General features: G+C 42.0%; 1 protein-coding gene across 1 annotated transcript in view; it reads left to right on the top strand.

Moving 5' to 3' along the window:
- Nucleotides 1–18,444, top strand: part of NKD1 (NKD inhibitor of Wnt signaling pathway 1) — a 104,690-nt gene that overhangs the window by 50,034 nt on the left and 36,212 nt on the right. The gene's annotated exons all lie outside the window — the stretch shown is intronic.

The raw sequence follows: 18,444 nt of genomic DNA on the forward strand, positions 1-18,444 counted from the left end.
GGTGTCTCATCTAGGAGAATGTGGAGGTTCCAAGCTGTGCTTCTCCTTTTCCAAAGTCCCCAAATGCCTTCTTGCTCCACTCAGTCATTTCTCTTTCTCTGTCTCTCATAACCTTTTCTTTTAGAAGCAAAGGAGCAAAGCAGGCTTTTATACATAACAGGTAAATAGAGCAAAGTTTGTAGAATACTTAAGGCTGGTTGTAGTGAAGAACACTAACTTTAATAGACAGTTCAGATACTGTTCTCTGGTTTTCAGGACCTGAAAGTGGAATAGATCTCAGGAATTAAGCAGTTGGTTAGGGACAGTTGTTGACCTGCCTTGTTTCAGCTATGTATGTGAGCTCCAGAATAATTCTTCACATTTTGTGCAGCCACATGCCCTCAAACCAAATTGTGCAATAGAAAACTTGGTAGAAATTGATAATGAGGTAAAAACACAATCAGAGCATCCTTAGACTGTATGGAAAGAATTAACCAGTCCTTGTTCTGGTTTTCCCATAGAATACCAAAGGCTGTGCATTTGCAATACTGAATCTTAAATTCTGTGTCACTCTGAATCAAATCTGCATTTAGTTGAAAATGGCAGTGTATCCTAACTGGAGAACAATAACCTTTCTATAACCGTTGTTGAGATTTATGAGTGAATTTGTATCTTAAGGCAATACTTTGTTCAGCTATTGTACATGGTTACAGCTCTGGGCTGGGGCACTGTTAGCAGCAGTGCCTGGGACATCTGGAGTAAATCTTAATAGTATCAAGAGGACAGATTCATCAAAGTTTCAGGTCATTTGCAGCCTTGTGCTTCCTTCTTGTGTATCAGGAATTTCTTTCTCACTGCCCTCTTTCTTTTCTGTTTGCAATATTTTTCTTTATGGTCAAAGAGGAGCTGTAGCCTCGCAAGAGGTAAAGAAAAAATGAGGAAACTCTTCAGTGACTAACATGAGCAGACAACTGATTCAGTAATGAGGTTCATTAAATATGGTGTAAATAGTGGTGCAAATGCCTTCGTCAGGCACGTGGCCCTTTAGAAGCCTTTGGAGCCAGGATATTTCCTTTCATCATCAGGGCTTTGTCGAGGTGCACTGTTGATTAGGAGCACAAATGTCAGGCTGTCAGTGTGCTGAGTTGGGAAAGCATGTCTGAACAGATTCCCAGCAGGAAAATCACTGAGCTACACTTAACAGGTGAAGTAAGGGAAGAACTGAGAGAGAAAACCACTGTTAATGGAAGGCAGCTGACTGGGGAAGAGTTGTTGCAAAAATCCTCATTATTATTATTTGTTTTATGATAGATGTCATCCTCTCTCCCTGTATAGTGTCTTCTGAGGAAAGACTGTGCACAGTAAACTGAAGGTTCCTTTTTGCACCATCACTGAGGCTCTTCACCAGTCACTGTTGCAGACACTTGGGATGCTCTAAGAAAGATCTTTTGCAAGGTGCTTTTCTCCATTATATATTTAAAAGGTAGAATGACTGTCCTTGCAGACAGTAGGGATACTGCTACACTGCCTGGCTACTTACTGAACTTACAAACGAGGATAAGTCCGGAGCAGTACAAGGGACTAGGACCTAAAAGTCAAGTTTTAAGGTCAAGTCACTAATTTAAAACCAAATCCCTGTTGTATGGCTTTTTGATTTCCACTGTATGTCAGAAGAGAGTGACCCACTAGATGTAAATATTTCTTAAAAGATAAAACAGGTGACACAACTTTTCTAACACAGGGTTGTCACAACACAGACCTCAGCAGAGAGGCAAGCTGGTGTGCCTGGTGTTGGTGCAACCACTCCTGGTTCTGTTATGGTGTGCTTAAATATTGTGAGGTTTATCTGCCCATTGCTGGCAGGGCACCAGTCCAATGCTCACCTGTGCTATCACATTCATGGGTTACTGTGTCATTTGGAAGTATTGGCTAAAATGCCAAAAAAATGCCTAAAAGCATTTTTGTTCCCTGCAATGCAGTTAGAACCAAAATTTGTCCTTGCAGTTGAGTTAGAAATATGAGCTATTGCAGACCAGACCACAGGCAAGTGTTCCTTATACTTAGATTTTGAGACCTTTAATACAGATGTCTTAATCTCTGCTTGTTGCTTCTGACTGACTTGGTTGTGTGGCTCCCTTGTGCACTCCTGGCCTTGGTCAGTTTGGTCAGTTTCTGTATTTCCAAAGAACAAAACCTCAGGTGCAGACAGCAATTGGCACCAATAGACCCTGTGGCAGGAGGATGGCAGCGATCCTCTTGGAGTGGACATGACTTTCGGGTCTCTGTAAGGTCCTGAGAACATGATGCCTGAAAAATCCTTCTTGTTAAATCACCCTTCATGGTCTGTGACATGCATGGCAGCTGAGGTGCTTTCCAGTGGCTTCCTGCATCTTCCCAGTGTGTGTTCCTGATTACATAGAGCCAGCAGCCCGTGTAGCAGAGTATCTGTATCTGTGCTGTGACTGTGGTACTGACAGCTGGGAGGGTGGGCTGCTCCAGGGATGAGGGATTATACAGCAGCTTGGAGTGGGAGCAATATAATGGTGTTGGCTTTGTGCATGGTTAATGGAACAACTTCTTCATATGGCTTCTAGCCCTTATTTTAGTGATTTTTAAATAAAAGCTTTCCTTTTAAGAAAGGATGTTGCTGGTTCTTTTTAATGTACCTATTTGCAGGAATGATTTTCATTCTCATCTGCTTCCCTCTGCCCTTTTTTTGTTGTATGGTTTCTTTCTTTGGTTTTTTTTTGTTTTTTTTTATTTGTTTGTGCTAAGACCTTTTTTCCTTTGCAATTTGATTGATCCTCCTTCTTTCAATTTCACATTGGCTGGCTGCATATGGAACCCCGCCTGGCTTTAGCTGAGACAAAATCGACTGCACACAATTTCCCTCTGACAGCTTGTACAAGAGCAAACATTTCCGAAGAGCTGAAAGTCTAGAAATTCAATCAGCGGAAAACCTACTGTGTGGAACAGCTTTGCTAGTGCTACAGCTCCCTGCTGGGTAGAAAAGCAATCCAGTTACAATAAATCCTTAAGAGTGGAGTCATTTGGGTAAAAGGAAAAACAAAAGCTGGTTTATACAAACTGATTGGAGTCAGACGTTTTGACTTCCCATTGAAAAAGGAGTCAAAGCCCAGGCTTGCTTGGTAATTTAAAGGGGAGATTGGCTCCTTTTATCTTTCTCTAGGCCAGAGTTCTTAATATTTTGCTTGTGGAAGAAATATAAAGAGTTTTCAATTTAAGTTAAAATATTTACTTTGATATCGATATTGATGCTGTAACTGACTAGAAAATGAGTTGGTCTTAAATGTCCAGCAAAGGCACAATTTTATTTCCAGCCACTCTGATTTTGTTCTGCTGCAGTTACAGAAATGTGAAACTAGGGCAAAACTGGGATCAAAATCAAGGTTTGCATGTCCTGCCAGGACAGCTTGGGCAACAGTTTGTGCTGTGCTGCTGGTGTGTCATGAGCTCATGAAGCTGTTGATGCAATCTGGGCTGCCTGACAGACTTTTCTGACTGAACATAAAAGTTGTGCCTAGTGAGAAAGGTCTGTTTGTGTTAATTTTATCTCATTCTTTAAATACAAGCTGTTAAAAATTAGCAGCATTCAACAGCATTTGACATGAAAATAATGTCAACCGAGATGCCAGTAGTGACTGTGATGGAATATTTCCCCTAATAGATATTAAAAAATTTAAATGAAGGTAGTTTGGGGTAGTAAAGTCTTCTTGTCGTTTTTCTTTGTTTTCATGATTATTTGCACCACTCCTCTTTTTGTGCCTTTCTTACTGGAGCATATTAAAAGCACCACCAGGCTTGAATTGAAACAATCTTTCTAAAGTCAAAGTGAACTATCTGGAAATGCTGAGACTTTCTTCTTCCTTTAATACTTTTCTGGTGTTCACATAAGACTAGGTAAAACTTTTCTGGGCAAATGTGAATTTTAAAATGTTTCTGTCCCTTTAATAGGTGCATAGGGCCAGTCAAGCCTGCTGTTTTCCCTATAATCTGCATTGGTTTGTCATCCTTCCTCACTCCCCTCCCAAATGTGTCTGGTCCTCATGGAAAACATTATATAAACATTGTAAAGGATTTCCATGGGCCTTTATGTTTAAATAAGATGTTATAAATCATAGCAAATGAGTACAAAACCTTGCCACAAAGATGGAGCTGGTTCAAAAAAGAAAGGTGGAATGGTAACTTGATGAGACTGTCAGAACTCCAGTTTCTGTCACAATCTCATGCTGAAGGCTTTGTGGATTGGTAATGAAACTGAAGTGCCCTGAGTTTCCCTTTCAGCTTTCTCCCACCCTCTGTGGGAAGAGAAAATGTCTGTGATCCCAAGTGACTCCACTTTAGTCCAAGTGTTTTGTGCTAGTCACAGAGCAGCGTTTCCTATGGCACCTGTGTAAAGGGGGGCTGTACCTTTCCAAGGGGAGCACACTGAGGATTTGCTAGCCCTGCTGATGTGCTCAGAACGTGGATGGCTTTTGACAACACCCTTGGTTTGGCTGGCTTCTCACAGTGCTCATTTTGGCCTCTCCCATTTTGTGTGGAGTCTGATGCCAAGGCCAGCTTCTGTCAGGTACCCTCCCTGTGTCTGAAATCAAACATAACATTGATCCTGGGGACACACCCCTGGCACTGGGCTGGATCCTGAAGTACCTGTGCACTGGTGAACCCTGGGCTGAGTGATGCAGTTTCACTGCCCAAGACCTCTGCATGCACCTTTCTCGGGCTTGGCCACTGCAAGAAGCTCTACTGGTAAAAAATAAACCCCCATGTACCCTTTTGGGTGTGTTCCCCTGGGCTGGGGAGGCTCTGTGTATCTGTGTGAGGAGCAGGCACTGCTCCCTGCCAGGGTGTACTGCAGAAGGGTAGTGCCTAAGCAACACAGTACTGCTAAGTAATACAGTAATTCTTGTTAATGGAAATAGGAGAACAAGGCAAAAAAAAGCCTTTGAAAGAGGTCCTATAAATATTACCTCCCTCGGTGCTTCAGCAACCCAGGCTTGACTGGGTCATTGCAAGTTCAATTCCTTTGTTTGAGGACAAGAACTGTCCATATTTGTGAGACTCCATTATGTTTTTCTATCAGTGTTTCTTGAGAGGAAACTTAATATTTGGCAAAACTAATCTTTTTTACTTAGCCTTTCTGTTGTTGCAATGTAACAAACAAAACCTACACACTCCAAACCACAGCATCAGAAAACCAAACATTTTCCCTGAAATGGTGAAAACAGCCTCAAATGCCCTTCCAAGGTCTTTGGATGTCTCTAGGCATCATTCTGCTCAGCTCAGGAGACAAAACCATAGCATTGGCCCTAAGCTTAGGGTTTTGCATATGCAGAGTGTCAGAGTTGCATCAAAATGAGGATCTGCTCTATCCTGGCTGGCTGAAGTAGGGTATTTTTCCTCCTACCTGTAGCACAATTCCTGTGCATATCACCAGAAGTTCTGTTTAAAGAAGATATACACATCTACATGGTTTCTGTCTACACCTCTACAGTTCAGGGCAACACAACTGAACAGTGTTGAAAATCTATTGATCTTTGACGTGTATCTTTGGCAGTTAAAAAAGAATTTGTGAAAATTAAATTAATTTTATATCTGTTTGTCTGCTTGAGAATGGAAAGGAATTACAAGTTTCAATATTGCTGGTCTCCTGCTACTGAGACCATTTGAAGTAGAAGCACTTGACAGGTTCTGTGCTCTGGATTGTCTGTAAATTGGGGAGGGGTGAGTTTGGCAAATTCTAGCAAAGGTAAGTTAACCTATTGAGCATAAATTTTAGTTTTATAGAAACAGCTGAGAGAGTGCAACAAGACTGCTGATAAGCTGGATGTATTGTTTGCTCTGTGGTTAAAGTTTTGAGTATAGAAAGCAGAGCCATGGTATGAAGTCAGGATTCTGCTGTAGGTGCAGATTTCTGAGGCAAAGCATCACCAGCTTTAGGAGGAAGCCCAGACTGGAGTTCAACCTCTCTTTAATGTAAAACCTCAGTCACTGCTGCTCCTGTTGTTCTTCATCTTACATGAAGGAAACTCCAGCTCATGCTGCCAACAGCCACTAAAAGTAATAGCTTCTAAGTTTTTGGTCTGGGTGAGGTTTTTTTCCTTCTAATTATTATTTGCTATTTTTTTCAGCCTAAAGGTCAAATTATTTTGCTGTCACAAAATAGTCATGATAGGGCTGAGCTGAAACTAAAACCAGGTCTAGCCAGGAAAATTAAAACATAATATTTATATTATATTGTATATTTCATGATTTTGGGTTTGGTTTTTTCCCCCTCACTGTGTTCTGGTACATGTGGGACAGAAGGAGCATGTAATTAGCCCACATTGGAATATGCAGTTTGACTGGGGAGAAAAACATGGGCAGTGCACTTGGTGGAGTCCAAAGGCAGCTCCTGGCCCAGTGCTGCCCTGGTAGCTCAGAATGCATGGTTTGATGGCAATGGAGCCACTGCCAGCAGGCAGCCCCACAGCTGAGAGTGCTCCTGCCCAGCCTCCCCACCTGCTCAGCACTTCCCTCAGGTCAGAGAGGATGGGGAGTTTTGAACAAACTTGGAACCCAGATCATAAAGGTCCATTATTTTGAGAATTCAGCAAGGCTTTGCATTTGTGGATTCGAATTCCAAATCTTCTGATTCCCTAAGGGCTCAGTAGGGTTTGGTACTTCTGTGCCATCTCCCGTCTTCTGATGTTTTCCACCTTGGCCCCAGTCAGTCACAGACTAGATTTGAGTTACCTGAGCAGCTCTGCTCCCTGCTCTCCTGCTGAAGCTTCCTAATGCTCTGAAATGTGGTGGATGACCTCAGTAATGCGGTATTTAACTTACAAAGCCACAAGGCTTGAGGATACCTTCCTTGTGATTCCCTAGAGGAAATGACCTATCTCCAAACAGTGAGGCAGGAGAGATAATAAGGAATCATTTTACGAGGAACCACATTTTATCCTCAACAAATCTGATAAAGGATTTTAGTTCTGGTTTTCCTAAGCTGTTTACCAGTGTGTTTGAGGGATAATTATTTTGCAAAGAAGGTGTGAACGGGAGTAGCGGCAGCTAAACTGGGGAGTCTATTGAGCTGCTACAAGGAAAATTTTTATGCAGATATGAGTGGATGTAAAGTGTGGTGCTTGCAAGCAAGCAGCAATGAAAAGATAATGTTTCACATATTGTGCTATTGTATTATGATTTGTATTTGAATGGTTCAGAAAGAGACCATGGGTTGTTGCTGCTGTTGCAGCAGGGCTCTTTCTCCTCTTCTAACTAAACCCCTGGAAAAAAAAAAAAAAACAAGCAGTAGAATACACCTGCTTGTCTAAAACCTTTAAACTCTTTGCTTTCTAGTTGTTAGATGAGAGATGTCAATGTATGCCTCCCCCTGATATTTTCTTTCTCATTGTTACTTGCTTTGTGTGAAATCTGCAGTACAGTGGCGGCAACTTTATACAGACTTTTATACAGTAACTGCTGTGGTGGATTTTTAGGAGTTTGTATATGAGGAGAGAAGAGATTTAACATCGGTGTTATTTTTTTTGTTTGTTGTGATTTGATATCCATCCCGATGGAGGGCAGAGAACCACTGAGAGAGGTGCTGCCAGGTGTGGCTTCCTACTGCTTTTTAATTCTGTGATCACAGAACACACGATTCTGCAGTCCTCGCACAGACGAGTCCCCCACTGATTTCAATGGGAAATCTGCCTGCATCAGGGATAAAAGAGTGGGCCCCAAGTTGTGTACAATGATGCAATCTGATCCCCCTGCTGTGGAAATTGATGTAATCGCATTCTCGCCCTCCCCCCTTCTCCCTGCCAACCCCTGGTGACTCCTGGGGGGCTTCTCACCAAACGGAGGGGAGGATGCAGCTGTGTGCTGAAACAGCAGAGGAGAGGAGGAGACCTGCTAGCAAAATTTATGGAGGGTTGTATCCTACATGTAACCCTAGAAAACAGCTAAGAATATGGACCTGCCTGCTCTGAAAAATGCAATCACCTGCTTTTGCTAAATGAGGAGTGTTTCTTGTTTTTAGTTGTGACATTGATGACGCATCCTCCTCATGTGTTTAAGGCTGATTTTCAGTGCTCCATGAACTGAGCAATCTCGCTGCCGTCTGCATTCATTCTGTGCAGAGGGACAGGGTTAGCTTTTTCTAGGGCTCTCTGCGTTGTTATTGTTGACAGTCTCTGCTTTTCAGCCGTGCTTTTGTGCCCTCGCACACTGCAGGTTGCTTGGGAATAGTGAACCTTGAGAATGCTGCACTTTGTTGCTGGGCGAGCCGGGAGACCTCTCAGATGCTTCCCCCTGCCTTGCCATTTGTACGGGGTTTGGGTTTATTTTTTCCCTTTGGGAATTCTAGGCTCAGCTGAATTTGTTCTGTGTTTTGCGGAAGAAAGAGCTTGTTAAAGAATTCCCTGATGACTTTGAAGTGAACTATTTATTTTCTCTCAAGGCTTACTCAGTGTAGCCATTTGCCCCCTCTCCTCTGTTTTTTCACCCCAGTGTTTCCTGAGCTACAAGCATTCTTGGAATATATTAGTTGTAATGAGTTATGTGGGCATCAAAAGTTTTCTTTGAAACTATATGGCATCAACATCTGTTAGCTCTTAGAGAACAGAGACACAGACAAAGGGGCTGATGGGGGGAGGGAGGAAAAAGATATTAAATTCTGGAGTATGAAGTCTCCGTCTCAAAGACTCAGGGGGAGGGGAAGGGGAAATCTGCTAAACTCCATGCTTTGATGTGGGCCGCTGGCCCTGCGATTCCATTTATGGGAATGTGCGTGGCAGACGGGCCTGCACGGCTGTGCTGGGCTGGGCTGGGCTGGGCTGGATTGCCTATGCTGGGCTGGGCTGGGCTGGATTGCCTATGCTGGGCTGTGCTGGGCTGCCTGTGCTGGGCTGTGCTGTGCTGGATTGCTTGTGCTGGGCTGTGCTGGGCTGTGCTGGGCTGCCTGTGCTGGGCTGTGCTGTGCTGGATTGCTTGTGCTGGGCTGTGCTGGGCTGTGCTAGGCTGGCTGTGCTGGGCTGTCTATGCTGGGCTGTGCTGGGCTGGGCTGTGCTGGATTGCCTGTGCTGGGCTGCCTGTGCTGGGCTGGGCTGGGCTGAGCTGCTTGTGCTGGACTGCCTGTGCTGCTTGTGCTGGGCTGTGCTGGGCTGCCTGCCCTGTGCTGCCTGCCCTGCCTTCTCTTGCTGCCTGCTCTTACTACCTGCTTTGCCCTGCCTTTTTGCCCACTCTGCCCTGCCTGCTCCGCCCACTCTGCTTTGCCCAGCCCTGCCCTGCCATGCCCTGCCATGCTCTGCCATGCTTGCTTTTCCCTGCCTGTTCTTTCTGCCTGCTCTGCCTATTGCCCTGCCCCACCAGCCCAAGCACTCTTTGTCCAGCCTGCCCAGCCTGCAGTCCAAATCCTGCCCCAGCCCTTGTTGCTACAGTATGATTTTCAAGGAAAATGCCATATGCTCAGTTTTCAGTTATTGAGATAGGCAATTGGAATTTCTAACAATAGAGGCAACTCTTAAGTTAAAAAGAAAATGTTTGGAAGGGAACTTTTTATTTGCTTGTAATTCTCCTGACATCCTTGTGAATCAGCATGCAATTGTTGGTCTAAATCAGGTTTTCAAACGGTGTGCATCTGTGGGATTTATTGCCTGTAATTAAAAAACATGTGTCTGTTTTCATGTACTCAGTATCAGTCACCAGTCAGGCATGGTCACTGATGCTGGACTGCTTATAGGAATGTGTGGAGATAGGTTCTGCTTTTTATTTTATCTTTTTCCGCAGAGCCTCACAGTGCTTGTCCTACACGCCAGGCTGCAGAGGGGAAAAGAAACCTCCATGTCTGTCTTTTCCTCCTGTTGGCTCTGTTTTTAGCCTTAATGTTGATGGCATTGTGCTTTGCTGGGACTTCCTGGCCCATTAAAACCCTGACCAGTTATAAAATGATTAGTTGACATACCTGGGCTCTGGGGACAAAGAGGTGGTTTAAAAAGGAATGTGAACCATCTGTTTTGCCAGCACCTCCTGTTGACAGATTTATGGCTCAACATTAGCATATGTGTCCAGGGTCACACACCTGTGCTTCCTAACAAGGTAATATTATTTAGCAGGAATGTTTTCATCCTGAGGATTCAGAGCTCTTTGCAAAGGTGGGCATCAAGAATTCCGCTTTACAGTTGAAAAATGAAGGCACAGAGAGATTTAAGTGATTTACCCTACACCACACAGTGAGTCTGTGGTGGAGCAGTTATTGAATCCAGGTTTCCTCCAGCTGCATAAATATACGTCATCCATTAGCAGGAAAAGCCTTAGAGCCATAAACATAATAGAGAAGCATTGATTATCATTCTGGGGGAGCTTTAAGCCCTTGTGCTGTATGAAAACCTGAGCCATATAGGAAGACACAGGCTATTCTCACAAGAAAGGTTCAGAATGCACTACGTTGAAGCTGTAATGACCACTGAAGTTGGTGATCACATCTCAAACGAGCAAGCTCTGTAGCCATTTTCTGCAAGCTTGCTTCCCAGTGCATGCCTGGATACAATCACTTCAGTGCACTTAAACCTGCCTGTTAAAGAGTTTCTTGGTAACCAAATCTGTCATGAAAGGAATTGAACAGAAAATCAGATTTATTACATAGCTACGCCCATCTGTCTGCTGTGGTGAAGAAGCCCAAAATAAGCAATTCAGAGAAGTTATTGAGCTTCTCCAGGCTGGAAGGAAGATGAAGATTTGTCCTCTTTCGTTCATGTCCTTAGACATGTTCCTCAGTATGTTGAAGATAAGATCTTGGGGAACATGGGACAATTGATTTTCCAATAAGCAAGGAGATTAGAGGATAGTCAGAACAAAGGTAAATAGCTGAATCTGTAAAGTGATTTCATTTTTTCTTCTGAAGTAGCTTCAAAGTGAATTTAAATATAGCAAAAAGCAGTCATTTCTTGTTTCAGCTCTGTTTAATCTCAAAGACTGATGATCTTTTCTAGTTGAAGATGGCTGGACCCTTCAGGAGGAAAGTAACTGCTGATTCTGTACATCTGTTCTAACAGTTGCTCTCAATTATATGATCTCTTATCTGGCAGAAGTCCTTGAAAAACTGTGTTTTATCCTATCACCTTAAAAATTAGAAGCCTTAATAGTTACAGAATTCCAATAACAGTGTTAATGGAAGATGCCACTTTGCAAACACCTAGCAAGGGTTTATAAAAATCTACGAAATCCAGGATTAAAACATCATAAAAATAGTAATGTTCTGGCTTGAATCTGGAATAATCTAAATAAAAGTGTACCCTAAATTGATCTTCTGAGTATCTACAGGTTTTAACAAACATTGCATAAAAATTTCTAGTATTTTAAGCTATTATTTCTGGTCTTTTCTTTTTCTCTATAGATTTATGTATAGTTAAATGAGTTAATGAGTTAAATGAGCAGGCAGGTAGCCTTTGTTGGGTGCAGGTTGTGGTGACAGACCACTGAAAAAGAATGCTCATATGCCCAATACAGTAGAGGTGACAAAGATTCTTGCAAAGAGCCTGTTTCATTGTTGTCACTACCTGATTTCCACAGGTTGGTGAAAATAAATAGTTTAGAAATATGAAGAGAGGATTTGTGTTTCATCCTGTTGGAAAGCCTGGTCCACATGTTTGTTTTGGGCAAAAGAGGTTCAGTTGTATGTTCCTAGCAACCAGGAACAAAAAGTACCATGTTTCCTTTCTTATTCAGGTGTCCACCATGAAAGCTTTTGTGCAAGTGTCCATCTGCTGTCCATGGTCACTTCCTCAACAGGCTCATGTTCATATTCCTGTGAATGGGCTATCCTTAAAAGTGTGTCTTACAGGAACTGTTCCTGGTACCCATTTGAGGGCCTCTAACAGGGATACAAAGGTATTGGGGATGCTTTCTGCCTCATAACCTTTAATAGTGCATGATCCTTTGTGACTGGAGTTTAAGAGTGGGGGTTTTATTTGCCATCCTGTCTTTACCATCACAGTATTTTAGCAGCAGCTGGAATTGCTCTATAGGTAACTTCTGTGAGATGAGACTGTAGGAGTGCCAATTCTGTCAAATTGGTGAATACAGATGTGTGATTTCAAAGAGTGTTGCCATGTTATTATGGCTGGGAGTTACTGCTCCCAGAGACCAGAGGCAGCCAAATTGAAGGCATTTGTGTTTCACCATTTTATTTTTGGAGCTGGTAGATTAGTGTAATCTTTATGCTAAGGTACCAAGGAATGAATTTTGATATCTGTGGTATAAAATCCATTGTATTCTGCTCTCTCTGCTTGAAAGATCATAACTTTGGGCACACAGCCCAACAAGGAAGATAAAGGCAGTAAAATCCTGAGCCACAGCACTTAAACCCATCCAAGATCATCTGTAACAGATCTTAGAGGAAAAGTCTGTTTTCTTAAGAACTCTACCTGCTGTGATTATATGATGAAGAAATTTTATCTGAGAGACACTTCAATGCATGGTGGAGGAAGAAAACCTCTTCTGTAATGACAGAGGACAGGTTCTTATTTCAGAGAAAGAAAACATTATAGAAGTTGAGCTTGTTTCTTCTGCTGAACAATCTACATTATTGCAGTTGAAGTGTGGATTTCAATGCAGGTCTCAAAATCAGTCACCTTGACTTTTTCAAGTGTGAGCTGGTTTTTGCATTCTCTACAGAAGGTTGCATCCTAGTGAATTGTCTTTATTAGTAAATTATCCAGAATGGCAAGCTTCAAAAAAGCAAGACCTGATGATTGCAGAAGAAAAAGGGAAATATGCTGTAGAAGAATAATATTAGGTTTAAAACAAGACATAAATGTGTATTGCTCTGTAGTGTTGTTCTGTATGGCATATGTTTAATTCTTACGTGTATTCACCTGGTTTCAATTTTCATTATAGTGAGGCTTGGCATATATACTTTTATCTGTGTAAGGCCCTGGGTTTATAGATTACTTTTGAACAGAGAAGAAAAGGAAGCTCTTGTACTAAATGGAATACTGTAATACCAGGAGTGTATGGTTTATTTGAAAAAGCTTATGAGGGGGATCTTCAAGCATTTTTGAAAGAGAATATTACAATGAAGTCTTCATTTCCAAATGCTGAGAGAGCCAGATGCATGCCCAAAGCACGTTCCTCTCTTTTGCCTGTACGTAGAGATTGCACAAAATTGTGTGCATAAATACCTGCTTTCATGTTTGCCTGCATGGGTACCTGTGCATGGAAGCTGCTGGCCTGGCACAATGTCCTCCCACGTGTGTCTGACTATGAGCAGTTTATTTATTTCCTTATTTATTTCAAGTTTTAAGCCTGGCTATAAACCTGTATTTAAAGAATGATAACCACTTCAGGATAACTGAGTATCTGCTTCCACTTACATTGGCCTAAAAGAAACTCTATTATTTGAGGTGTCAGGAGACTTCCTGGTGCTGGAGCCTAGGCTTGAGCTGATCATTGTTACACATGGCTGTGTTCCTAGGCCATGGGAAATTTCAGATACCCAAAGGGGATCGAGCTTCCTTCCATCAACTGTTTTTCAGAAGTATTTTTCCTCTTTCTCTTCAAGTCTGGACAAGACTAAAAATAAAGTAAAACAATAATGACTTCTTTGGGATTTGGATGTGTTTCCTGAAGCATCTTCAATAGAAGAGGTTTTCACATTTTCACAGTCTGCTAAGGACTTGCTGTATGAAAATTAGACTTATTTTGGAAACTTGCTTCCTGCAAGTGAGACTGAAACATTCAGAATGGCCACTTAGCACCTGACAGGCCCTCAGTGGTTTGGTTGAAAGGCCAAAGGGCATCCTCATTCTCTTGAGCCTCTATTTCCTGGGATTGTTTTTTCTACATCAAGAATTGAAGTTTGTGTATAGGTGACACAGCATTCTTGTTGGCAGTGACTTTAAAAACATTTAAAATCTACACAAGACATTAGAATTACCACATATCTTGTCCCTTGCAGTCCTGTTGTGAAATGCATTTCTTCAACTTTGCTCATTCCAAAACTTTATTGCATCAGTATGAGAATAAAGAGAGAGAACCTCATGTTTCAGTCAGATGGTTAAAAATAGGGAGGAAAGGTTTTTGGTTGGTGATTTGTCATTCTGCACGTGTTGTGCAAAAAAAAAAAAAAAAGGTATATATGATTCCTCAACAAAAACTTCATTAAACAGGAAATATGTGCACATTTTCTGCCAAAAATGTGGAAAATTTAGTATCTCCAGGCTAAATCAAAGTATTTTAACGAGGTGTTTGAAGAAGGAGAGAGGTAAAGCAACTTGTTTCTACTTGAGAAGAGCAACACCTTTTAGAAAAATGTTAATTAACGCAATATTGACTTGAGATGTAATACAAGGGGTAGGGGTACCCAGGCTTTGAAAATGTGCTTGTTATCAGGATAACCTGCTCAAATCAAAGGTTATCCTTTGAAATATCTAATATATGTATGGATGTATCTGTCTGTACTTATCACTGGAGCAAAACTGTATTGAGCACCGTGTTAGGTGAGGCACAGGCTGCTGAAATGCACACGCTGGTTGCAGTCAGGAGCTTTGGCTGTGCCTTAAATGTGCTGGGGGTCATGGGGGTGAAGTGGAAAGGCAGAGGCAGGACAGAGAGGGGTGGTACTGCAGAGCAAGGTTGGAGCAACCAGTGGATGTAGGACTAGGAGGCAGGACTAGGGGATGTGACTGCAAATACACCAGTGCAGTCTGGAAGATGAAGTCAGGGAGTTTAACCTCAAGGCAGAAACAGAAAGGGAGCCAGCAAAGGTGATGCAGGCAGAATGAAGGGTGAGTGTTTGGATTGCAGCATTTTCAGATGGCCCTTGAGAAGGTAGTCAATAGCTGGAAGCCCCAGAGGGAGTGCCTGGCCTTTGTCTCCAGAGACTTGTATCAGGAAGAAGACTACACAGAGTAGTTAGGGCTGAAGTTGAGGTTAAAAAAAATTAAATTTCCATTGAGTTAAAATTCACTGATGTCTGCACAGTGAAGGTGGGAAGTGAGTGACGATTGCTGGACTTGTACCCAACTGAATAAAAGCCCTGGGGTGTGGGAGCTTTTAAAGGTTGTTCCTCTTCTCATATATGTATATACTCAGCAACATTTCTGAGGGAGTTGTGCTAATTAATTCTTCTCTCCACCCCTGCCCAATAAATCTGAGCTGAGCACAGCAGCACCTATCCCAGCAGGGTACATGGGGCACAAGGTCCTTCCCAGCCAGGCCAGGCAGCCAGCTGTTCTGGGTTTTGAAGCACATGTTTGAGCCTGAATCTTACTCATTCACTGTGAGTTGTGTTGGTAGCTAAGAGAGGCCAACTTATTTATCTGGGAAACTCCTGGTGAGGCAGAGACACTTACTCTAGATGGGTTTATGTTCAGCAACCCATAGCAATGGCATGCTGCAATAATCCTTCTGTGTAAATGTTTCTTTTCTTTATTCTTTCAAGTGCTCGCTGACCTCATTGATGTAGTATTTCACAGGGTACATCTGGTTTTGGTTGTTTCATGACTCAGTGTTCCAGTTTGAAAACGCAGTGCTGTGATTTAAAGCATCGTGTCAGGACAGTGATATACAACTGCCTATGACCCAAATGTTGTTGCTGTTGCTCTTGGGCACTGGTCCTGCCTGTGGCAGAGCCTGGCTGAATGCAGAGCTGCTCCTGGCTTTTTCCTCCCCTCGAGCCCGTGTCCTCTTTGTGCTTGAACACACTTGTCCCCAGTGTCACATATTCCTACCTGGCTGTTGTGTTTGCTTCCCACTGGAATGCCTTGAGCTGTGAGTTCTGTTTTATCCATTGACCCTCTTCTCTCACTCTAGCCCACTTAATGAATTTGGGTTGCTGGGGGTAGATGCATTGTTTTATCCACTCTAACACAATTGGGGGGGGGTTACTGGGAGAATATTTTGCAGGATGAGCTGCAGTCAGAATTGTTTTCTCTGATGCTTGCTCAGCTTTTATACTTGTCTGTTGTGTGAGTTCACATACGCTGCCCAGAAGCCTTTTCTCAGGCAGGTGCATTCGGGTGTTTATCCAGGTTGCAACATCTATCTTGGTGGTGCTAAAAATATTCAGGTAACTCTCTTGCAGTTTTTTTGACAGAAAAATTAATGATGATAAGATGAATGAGACAGTGTATATTTTTTCTCCTGCATTTTTTTTTCCCTGTAAAATCTTAAGAGTTGCCCACACCATTCTCAGATACATGTCTGTCTATCAAAGATAATTCATGTCAGAATCTTCCACAGAGGAATACCTTTGAGTGGGAGCTGAGGAAGTCTGCTTAAATGTGTCACTAAATGTTCAAACGATACTCTCATCAGTTTCAGGATGGATTGTCAATTTATGTGCCGTCTAACAGTTATATTATGGTTCAACAGCATGAAAAACAGTTTTAAGAATGTGTTAATTTATAATAATTTGGTTTAAGGCAGAAACACTTACTGGAAATTTGCTTGCATTAAGTTACTACTATAACTTAAATAACTAGGAGCTAGAGAAGGAGTGAAACTAGACTGGAATATAAAACATATTTGCTTAAGACCCATGTAATGATTAAAAGTGAGGAAATAAGGAAGCTAGTGTAATGAATATTAATGCTTCACTCCGCTGTTTTACACTCCCCGTCTTCCACTGTTTTCCTTTGAGTTACTTGATAGTGCATTTTTCATCAACAAATGTAAGCTTATTTTTAAGTGATGTCTTTTGACATATGAAAAATCATGACAATTAATGACCTGTGAGTTTGGTAGAGCATGAGATTAATGACATCATTTTAACAGGCAGTGTTTGATACCCAGATGCAATGCTCGCTTAGCTAAAATTTTAGGAGGTGAAAGGTACCATCCAGATAATATTCTCAGAGATACACCACAGCTGCCTACCCATTGCATATTTTCTGGTCAGGTTAACAGAAAATATTTTTTTTTCCAAGGAGAGTGGAATTCCAACACAAAACCCCAAATGAAACAGTTATTCAATATTTGCAATTGTGGGAGAACAGAGTCACTTCTATATATCATTATCTATGGGAGCTCTCACAGCTTCATGGAAAACTGTGACATGGGGGAATTTGATCAAACAAAAGTATACTAACTTTTAGATGGTCTTGAGAAGATCATCATCTTGCAATATGATGCACCATGCCAACCTTTTGCGTCTACTTTTCATTCTCTGTTTGTTCTTTCCATAATTTTTAAGGTAATGATTGATTTTAATCAGCACATGCCCAGAAAAAGAGAGTTTTTTTACTGGGACAAAAGTAGTTTTTTGATTTTTTTAACCTGGAAAGACAAATCCAGAACGTCAGCTTTGATAGCAGCGTTGTGCTGTGCTGTATCCCAGCATTTCAGGCCAGTTTGCCAGTATTTCTCAGAGACATTTGTCCTTCAAGGTCTACCTTAACTTCAGGGGATGTGAATGTGAAGAGGCAATATTTTCAGGGTTTCTGGGCTAGGTATCCAGTATTGTAAGTGAAATCTAATTTTTAACATGCTGTTGCAAAAATTGATACTGAAGAATTCCTAAGATATGCTTTTGTGGCTTAGTTACTCTGTTATAACTAATCTCAAAGGATAACATTTGGGCATGTGGAAGGTAAAGAACCTCTGCCAGCTTTTTCAAGAAGAAGAGGTGAACTGCCTTTATCATGATCGAATTCCTTAACAGTAAAGCTAATGAATACAGCCAGACATTAACTTTCACAGGTTACTCCCTTGTCCTTATCTTCTACTAAAAGCTCTCCAAGGTCAGCTTCCAGCCCACAGGTTGGTGCTGAGAATTCTGGCTCTGTGCTGCTGGTCTGTTTTTGCAGATGCAGTTGGAATGGCTGTGAGTGCAGCACAGCAGTTTTTTAGGCCCATATCCTTCTGTGTCACCATAACTTTATCAGAGGCAGAGAGTGTCTGGGGGAGAATCCAGGGAGCTGGGCTGCAGTGTAAGGTCAGTGACACTGGTGCTGCCAAAGCTTTGGAATGGCTGAGAGCAGTCAGGATATTAGGATAGGTGCCGTTGTTTATGGTTTAGCTGGGGTGGGGTGATGGAGCTGGAGGGTTTGTTAATAAGAGAGTAAGAATGCTCTTTGGTGTCTTTGTAACTGGGATTAGCTCCAAATCCCACTGATGTCCTTTATAACTGCTTCAGCACCACTGGAGAAGTGTTTTTTGGGTCTAAGTTCATCGGTGTATCTATGGCATCTGCTTCTGTAATGTTCTAGACATACCGGGGCTGACAGAATTTCATTAATTTCAGAACTCAAGGCTCAGGCAGCTTGTCAGAATCTGGTATCTGCTTTTCTTGGATGACCTCTGGCATATGGAAGTTTTCTGTTTGTTGGTGGAACCTAGTGATAACATTCCTCTCTGGGTAGTGAAGGGCTTATTTCTCCTTTATCATTTCCATTTTTTTAATCTTGAGTTTTTTTAATCTTGATTGAAAGAACATTGAAACGCTAAATATTACTTTATATAATT

This window comes from Sturnus vulgaris, chromosome 12 (assembly GCF_052056855.1).
Source record: "Sturnus vulgaris isolate bStuVul1 chromosome 12, bStuVul1.hap1, whole genome shotgun sequence".
Lineage (NCBI taxonomy): Eukaryota > Metazoa > Chordata > Aves > Passeriformes > Sturnidae > Sturnus > Sturnus vulgaris.